Source organism: Mandrillus leucophaeus, unplaced genomic scaffold, assembly GCF_000951045.1.
Source record: "Mandrillus leucophaeus isolate KB7577 unplaced genomic scaffold, Mleu.le_1.0 Scaffold5, whole genome shotgun sequence".
NCBI classification, from domain to species: domain Eukaryota; kingdom Metazoa; phylum Chordata; class Mammalia; order Primates; family Cercopithecidae; genus Mandrillus; species Mandrillus leucophaeus.
Window position 1 is genome coordinate 15311357 of NW_012105364.1, and position 7766 is coordinate 15319122.

Below are 7766 nucleotides of genomic sequence, written 5' to 3' on the forward strand. Positions count from 1 at the left end.
TCTCCTGCCTCAGCCTCCCGAGCAGCTGGGACTACAGGCGCCCGCCACCTCGCCCGGCTAATTTTTTGTATTTTTAGTAGAGACGGGGTTTCACTGTGGTCTCGATCTCCTGACCTTGTGATCCGCCCGCCTCAGCCTCCCAAAGTGCTGAGATTACAGGCGTGAGCCACTGCACCCGGCTGTCAGTGTCTTATAACTTGAAGATAACATTATCTAGATTGCAGTTGAGTTAGAATCAATTATTTTTCCTTTCACCATACATTTATTGAGTGTTTATGATCAAGGGAATATGTGTCACAGATTGTCAGACATGGTAGGGACCCTACCGCTAAGGCTCCTATAATGTGGTAAAAGTAGCAAAAAATAAGAATGGAACATACGAGCAATATATCATGGGAGCAAGGAGAAGAAATAAATAAATTCTGACCTAGGAGAGAAGATGAAGAAAAATACTTTCATCCGTTAAGACTGAGCGTTAGGGTAATAATGAGAGGAACCATTTTTAGATAATGAAGTGGGAAATTTGGAGTGAGGGAAAAAGGGCATTCCTTTCAAAAATAACCGTGTGGCCATTGCATCTATGATAAAAGGGTAAAAGAAGAATTTGAATTTGGATTTCTTCTGTGTTAAGGCATTAAAATTTAGTAGTTACCCTTGTAAGTAAAAATAAACTATTTGTAACAAGGTATAAAGTTACTCTCAAATCTATTAATTTTTCTTCATTCCTATTCTACTATGAACCCTCTTAGGTTTCTAAAATTGGCCTTCCTGCAACAGTTTCTTTTTCCTCCCGGATAAAGTCTACAGTGCACAATGATATTTTGGAAATTAAAGATATAAAAAAAAGTTTTACTTCACTCCACTAAATCTTTGTTTAAGAGCTCACCATCGCCTGGAGCATAAAGTTACAATATTATCTGCTATGGTCCCACTTTCTTTTTTGCAACTGTGGACCTCCCTCCTCTTCCCCATAACCCCAAAACCACCATTAACATACACATACTGTAATATAGTCATATCACAACATTGCAGATTTTAGTCTTATTTTTGGTTGTTGTCGTCATTTGTTTCTTATTTCTTTGCACACATTGTGGCTGATTCCCTCTGATTTTAATGCCATTCCTCTCCTTTATCTGGCAACTTCTTATTCATATATATCCTACTCTTTAGTTTTTTTCTTCAAAACCTTACATTGTGTGCTTTCTCCCATAGAACCTTATATTTGTATAATCATGTTTATCATATTTTACAGTATGCAAGAATGAAATAGTATTTATCTTTGCACCTCACATGACAGACAGAATAGGTGTTTTCTTCTGACCCTAAGTACAGTACTTTTTACTGCTTCATGCCACATTACCTTTTAAAAACAGGAAAACAGGAGAAGCATTTATCAGGTGACTAAACATAATTTAAAACAAGCCAAATTATGAAAAGGTAATAAAATGTCATCTTAAAAAAACTTTGACTCTATCCATCGTTTTAAAGCCACGTTTATAGGCATAGGTATTAATGAGAGAATGTGGAATTAACTGAATGATCTAAATGGCACTATAAAAATAATTTACTAGTATAAGTTTAACACAAACATTCATTGCTTATATGTGGATTTCTGCTACACAATTAGCTAAGTTACTTAGAATTGGAATTCAGGATGATGAATGGTAATGCTATCTTTTCCAAATTTATTAGACTTGTATGAAACTCTCTGTCTTCAACACTTTGTTGGCATTACTCTTACCCATGAATAGAATACTGCTAGTGAATTTCCACTTATAGTAAAAAAATGTATTTGAGGAAAGAAAAATATAATTTGACTTCAAGTCACAAACTTCAGAGTGTCTAGACTCTACATAGATATATTCTCTCATCAATTTCTGTTTATAAAATATACTTGTCATTGAATTTTTATGTTTAGGCAGACTCTTACAATCTTTAGGCAGATTACATTAAGCTATTGAGCCCATTCATATGTATGTCAATAGGAATATATTCAGCTATATACGATTTTACACTCATTTGAGCAAAATAAAAAATCTGCAGAAAGCATGCAACACATAAAACTATAATTTTGGAGCTTGAAAAATTGAACAAGTGGATAATATAAGCAGTCATTAATGCACATTTAAAACATCTTTAATAAAAACTACTATGATTAATCCTCAACTTACCAAAGGTTTTTGAATGAGATGTATAAAAAATACAGCAGATCATAAACCACCAGTCCAACAAAATCATTTTAATATATGTATTATTCAACTGGGAACCACAGATAGTCTAGATAACACATTAAAGGGTGAAAGTAGTCAGCACCTCACAACGTATTGTTTTCATTTTTGGTGGTGAAAACACGGATGCACTGTGCTTCAGTCCTTAAATCATTTTCTGATGGGATATCAGTAAAACTGGCCTGAATTTTTCACTTATATAACAATGTGCAAACCCTTCAAATAAGAGCAAATGTAATCATTAAAGAACTATTATGATGAGCTTAATTTGATGGAAACAAAGTAAAAGTTAAGGTTTTATATGCAAATAATAATTATATGGCTTTTCTAGTCTAACCTATATTGCCATAGCCACTGACTCATAATCAGTTCAATGCTTACGGACCCAGCAAAGGTGGTCATTTCTGGAAATAGGAAGTAGAAAGGACAAATATTTGGAAGCAACTGAAATTCAAACATATTTTTCATAAAATATATCCATAAATCTCTATAAATTCCCATGAAAATATATTTCAGGTTGGATAGAGTCTAACTGTGGGACATTTATAGAGTTCTAATAACTTCTGTGTTTCTTTTAATATTAAAACAGGTTAATTTCATTTGATATACAGTAGAATGCAAGCATACCATGAACAGAGTATCGCTTCTAAATATAAACTTTAATAGCAGAAAAATTACTTCTGAAGGAATCTTGACAGCAGGAATGTCATGAAGACATGGATTTTCTCCTCTGCTAAGTCTAATACTTCCGTTTTGAGGTATCTTGGAATGTTGTTAGAGAGATGGGTAGTTTGAAAATGGGGCTAGGAAGACCAGCTCATCTTCAGTGCCGGCCTAAGTAGAGGTCACACCACAGAACATGAAAGGAAGTGATTGTAAAAGATATTGGTCTACAGAATTATTTCCTTGTAATAGCTTTATCTGGTTTTGCTATCAAAGTAATGCTGCCCACATAAAATAAGGTTGGAACTGGTTCCTCTTCCTCTATTTTCAGGAAGAGATCTAGTAGCCTATTATTATTTCTTCCTTAAATGTTTGATAAAATTCACCAATGAAGCAGTCTTGGTATGGAGTTTTCTCTGTGGGAGGAAGTATTTAATTACAAATTCATTACAAATTATGTATAAAGCTATTACTTTCTATTTCATGTATATAAAATTACATGGACCAGGCATGGTGGCTCATGCCTATAATCCCAGCACTTCGGGAGGCCGAGGTGAGCAGATCACTTGAGGTCAGGAGTTGGAGACCAGAGTGGCCAACATGGTGAAACCTTGTCTCTACTAAAAATATAAAAATTAGCCGGGTGTGGTGGTGGGCTGTAATCCCTGCTACTTGGGAGGCTGAGGCAGGAGAACCACTTGAATCTGGGAAGCGGAGATTGCAGTGAGCAGATATCGTGCCACTGCACTCCAGCCTGGGAGACAAAGTGAGACTCCATCTCAAAAAAACAAAAACCAGGAAAGCAATTATATGATATTTAACTTATATGAAATATAAAGTATTAGTATCTATTGGTCATGAAATAATATTTGTCCATCAAGTAATTTGTCTGTAATCTCCAAGGTTTCAAACAGTTGTTGGGGATAAATTTGCTTATATTTATTTCACCCAGTATGAACAGAATCTGCAGTGATCTTCTGTCTATAATTCTTAATATTAAAAATGTGTCATCTCTTTTTGTCTTGACAATTATAGCTACAGGTTTATAAATGGTATGGATTTTTCAATTTTGAGGGCTTTTTATTACCCTTCTCTACTGTGTACTCATTTGCATCTTCATTGATTTCTGCTGTTTACTATTTTTTTTTTCCTTTGCTTAGGTTAGGTTTAATTTTCTTTTTAAAGAATCTTATTAAGGCAAATGATCAGATTTCCTATTTTATGCATTTCTTATTTTTTAATGTAAGTATATGTAACATAAATTTTCTTATATTGAATGCATTAGTTGCATCCCAGCTTCAGCTGCAAAATTTAATTTTGTTAAATTTTCAGTTTAATTGAGTTGAGTTCTTCCTGAATTTCTCTTTACCCCACATGATAGGTAGCAGTGTGTTTGTTAATTTCCAAAAATTTGGCAATTCTCCAAGTAACTTTATTGTTGATTTATTGATTAATTCAATTTTGGTTAGAGAATATACATTGCATGGCTAGAGTTCTTTAAAATTCATTATGATTTATGTTATTAAATAGAATATGGATTATTTTGGTGAGTGTTCCATGTGTGATTCAAAGAATTTGTATTCTGCTATGCTTTGGTGGAATGTACTATAGATACCAATTAAGACAATTTGAGTGATAGTTTTTTACTTTTTTCAGATCAGCTATATTCTTACTGATTTATCTGCACATACTCTATCCATGACTGAAATCTCAAAGTATAATTTTAATTTGTTTATTTGTCCTTAGTTATATCACTTTTTGCTTATGTATTTTGGAACTCACTTATTTGGTACATACACAACTGGGATTATATTGTCATCTTGATTGATTGATTGACCTGTTGGTCATTATGAAATATCACTATTTCTGTTAACACTTTTGTTCTAAATTATATTTTGTCTGATATTAATATAGTGTTTCCAACATTTTATGTTAGCATTTGCATACTTTATATTTTTATTTTTCATTTAACTTATTAGTGTATTTCTATTTAAAATGCATTTTCTTCAGAGGCATTAGTTGAGATTGCTTTTTAAATGCAGTCTGAAAATCTCTGCCCTTTAATTGGAATTTTCAAATCATTGACATTTAATGTAACTTTGAATGTGGGTAGGCATAAATCTACTATCTTGCCCTTTGTTTTCATTTTTTTCTAACTAGAATTTGTCTACTTTATCTCTTTTCCTATATTATTTTTTCATGACTTTAATATTTTTCAAATATAATTTTATATCTACTATTGTTTGTATAGGTCAGTCTGTTTTATTTTTAAGTTATTTTTAATATTCAACTTTATTTTCACTATCAACTTATTATCTATAACTTTTTTGTTAATACTGTTTAAGAGTGTAAGATATACATCTTTACCTAATTATAGTACACCTTGAAATATTGTATCACTTCTCATATATGATACTTAAGCACCATATTTCCATTCTTACGCTCCTGTTTTCATGCAATTTTGTCACAATGTTTATTTATATTTAAGTAACATGATCTTCAGTGTATACTTTTGGGCCTTTTAAAGGAATTAGAAATAATGAAAACTATTTTTGTTTAGTCACATATTTGTTATTTTAACAGTCTTTATTCCTTTCAGGAAATACAAATTTTCATCTGGTATCATTTTCTTCCCACCCGAGGAACTTCCTTTAACATTTCTTGTGATGTTTGTCTGTCAATGACACATCCATTTAGCTTTTATCAAAATTTTTTTTTACTTCACATTTATTTTTGAAGTAATTTTTGATTATATACAGTATTCAATGTACACACTCCTGTCTGCCTATAAAGATGACTTTAATTCTTTTTCAATTTGTAAGACTTTTATTTTGCCAAGTTTTTGCTTGTAATACTCTAAACCTATTCCATTGTCTTTTGGCTTGCATAGTTTGCTTAAGGTGTCTGTGGTTATTTTTGGTTTTTATCTAGGGTTCACTATACATTATGATTTAGTATTTTTTTCTGGCCTCTTGTAAGAATTTCTGTTTATCTTTGGTTTTAGCAATTTAATTTTGTTGTGGCGTGTATGTGTGTGTGCCTTGCCTAGGCCTCATTGATTTTTGGAACTGTGGGTTTATTAATTATTTTAGTAGAGTTAGAAGAATTTTTACTATTGTATCTTTACATACTTTCCTGCCAACTCTTTTTCCTAAGAATATATGTGTATATATGATAGACCACTTAATATTTTCCTATGGGCCACTAAAACTATGTTCCTTTTTCATTCTTTTTTACTCTGTTTCATTTTGGATAGTTTCTATTGCTATCTTTAAGATGATTGATTTTTTGTAATATGTAATTTGCTGTTAAATCCTATCTCATTATTGTATATTTCACATCTAAAAATTGCATTGGGCATTTCTTATATTTTCCATTTATTTTTCTCAATAAGTTCGTGTTTTTCTTTAAATATTTTAACACATTTGTAATAAATTTTTTAACATCTTTGTCTTTTAGTACCACCATCTTTGATACTTCTGGACCTTTTTCTATTGGCTGATTTTTTTTCTTTTGGGCATGGGTCACATTTTCTTGCTTCTTTGCTTTTATAGTACATTTTGTGATTGTGTACATTGTGCATGTTGTATAGTTGTGTTTCTAGATTTTGCTGTTTCTTTAAAGAATGTCAGTTTTAACTTTTTATGTATTTAAATTCTTTGCATACTCTTTGATCCCTTTCAGGTCTGTATTTACTCATTGCTCATGCGTGGCTAGCATAGCTTTTGTTCCAGGGAGAGCTTAGCACTACTACTAAGGCACTGATCCTCTGGCTACTTTGCTGAATGCCCTGCCTAGTCTTAACCAAAATGTTTGTGAAACGGTGGTGGTAAAGTAGAAGCAATTAGGCACTGTATTAGTTTTGTATACCTGAATAACAAATTGCCACTAATTTAGCATTTAACATAATATCTATTTATTATACCATGGCCTGCTGGTCAGAAGGTCAGCACAGTGTGATCAGGTTTTCTGCTCAGGGTATCTCAAAGCTGAAATCAAGTCATTGGCTACATTCTTGCTTGGAGGCTCTGGGAAAAATCTACTTCTAGCCTCATTCCTGTTGGAGGAATGTGGTTCCTTGACAGATAAAAGGCTGATAAACCCATATTACCGACTGTGAGCCAGTGCTGTCTCGATTCTTATAAGCCAATTATTTTCCTTACCATACAGTCCTCTCCATCTTGAAACCAGCAGTAGTGCATGAAGTCTCTCTCATGTTTTTCATGCTTTTTGTGAATTGTATTTCTGTGACCAGTTAGTTAAAACTCTCTGCTTTAAAGAGCTTTCTTGAGTAAGTTAGGCCCACCTGGGTAAACTAACTTTCTTAAAGTCCACTGTACCACATAACACAATGATGGGCTCTAATCCATCATGTACATGGTTCCGTGGATTATTATGGTGTGTTCACCCCAGAATGAAGAAATTTCAAGGCCATCTTAGAATTCTACCTACCACAGCACTGAAGTGTGAAGTTTTTGTTTTTGTTTTTTTAAATGGAAAAGATTAAAAGCTATATCATGAGAATGTATGTAGTGTATCTCTTTTGGAGCAGTAGGAGATGATGGAAACATTGAGGGCGCTGATCTGACTAGAGTGTGATTTATCTTTCTTGAAAATACAAGAAAAATGAGATTGAATTTATGAAATATCTTGAAAGTCAGGCAAGGATCTCTGGCCTTGATGTAATTGTTAATAAAAAGTTCAAAAGGCTGGGCACGGTGGCTCACACCTGTAATACCAGCACTTTAGGAGGCTGATGGGGGGAAGATTCCTTGAGCTCAGTAGTTTGAGGCCAGCCTGGGCAACATAGTGAGACACCATCTCATTCTGTTTTAAATTAAAAAATAAAAAGTTCAAAAGCAGGGACAAGGTATG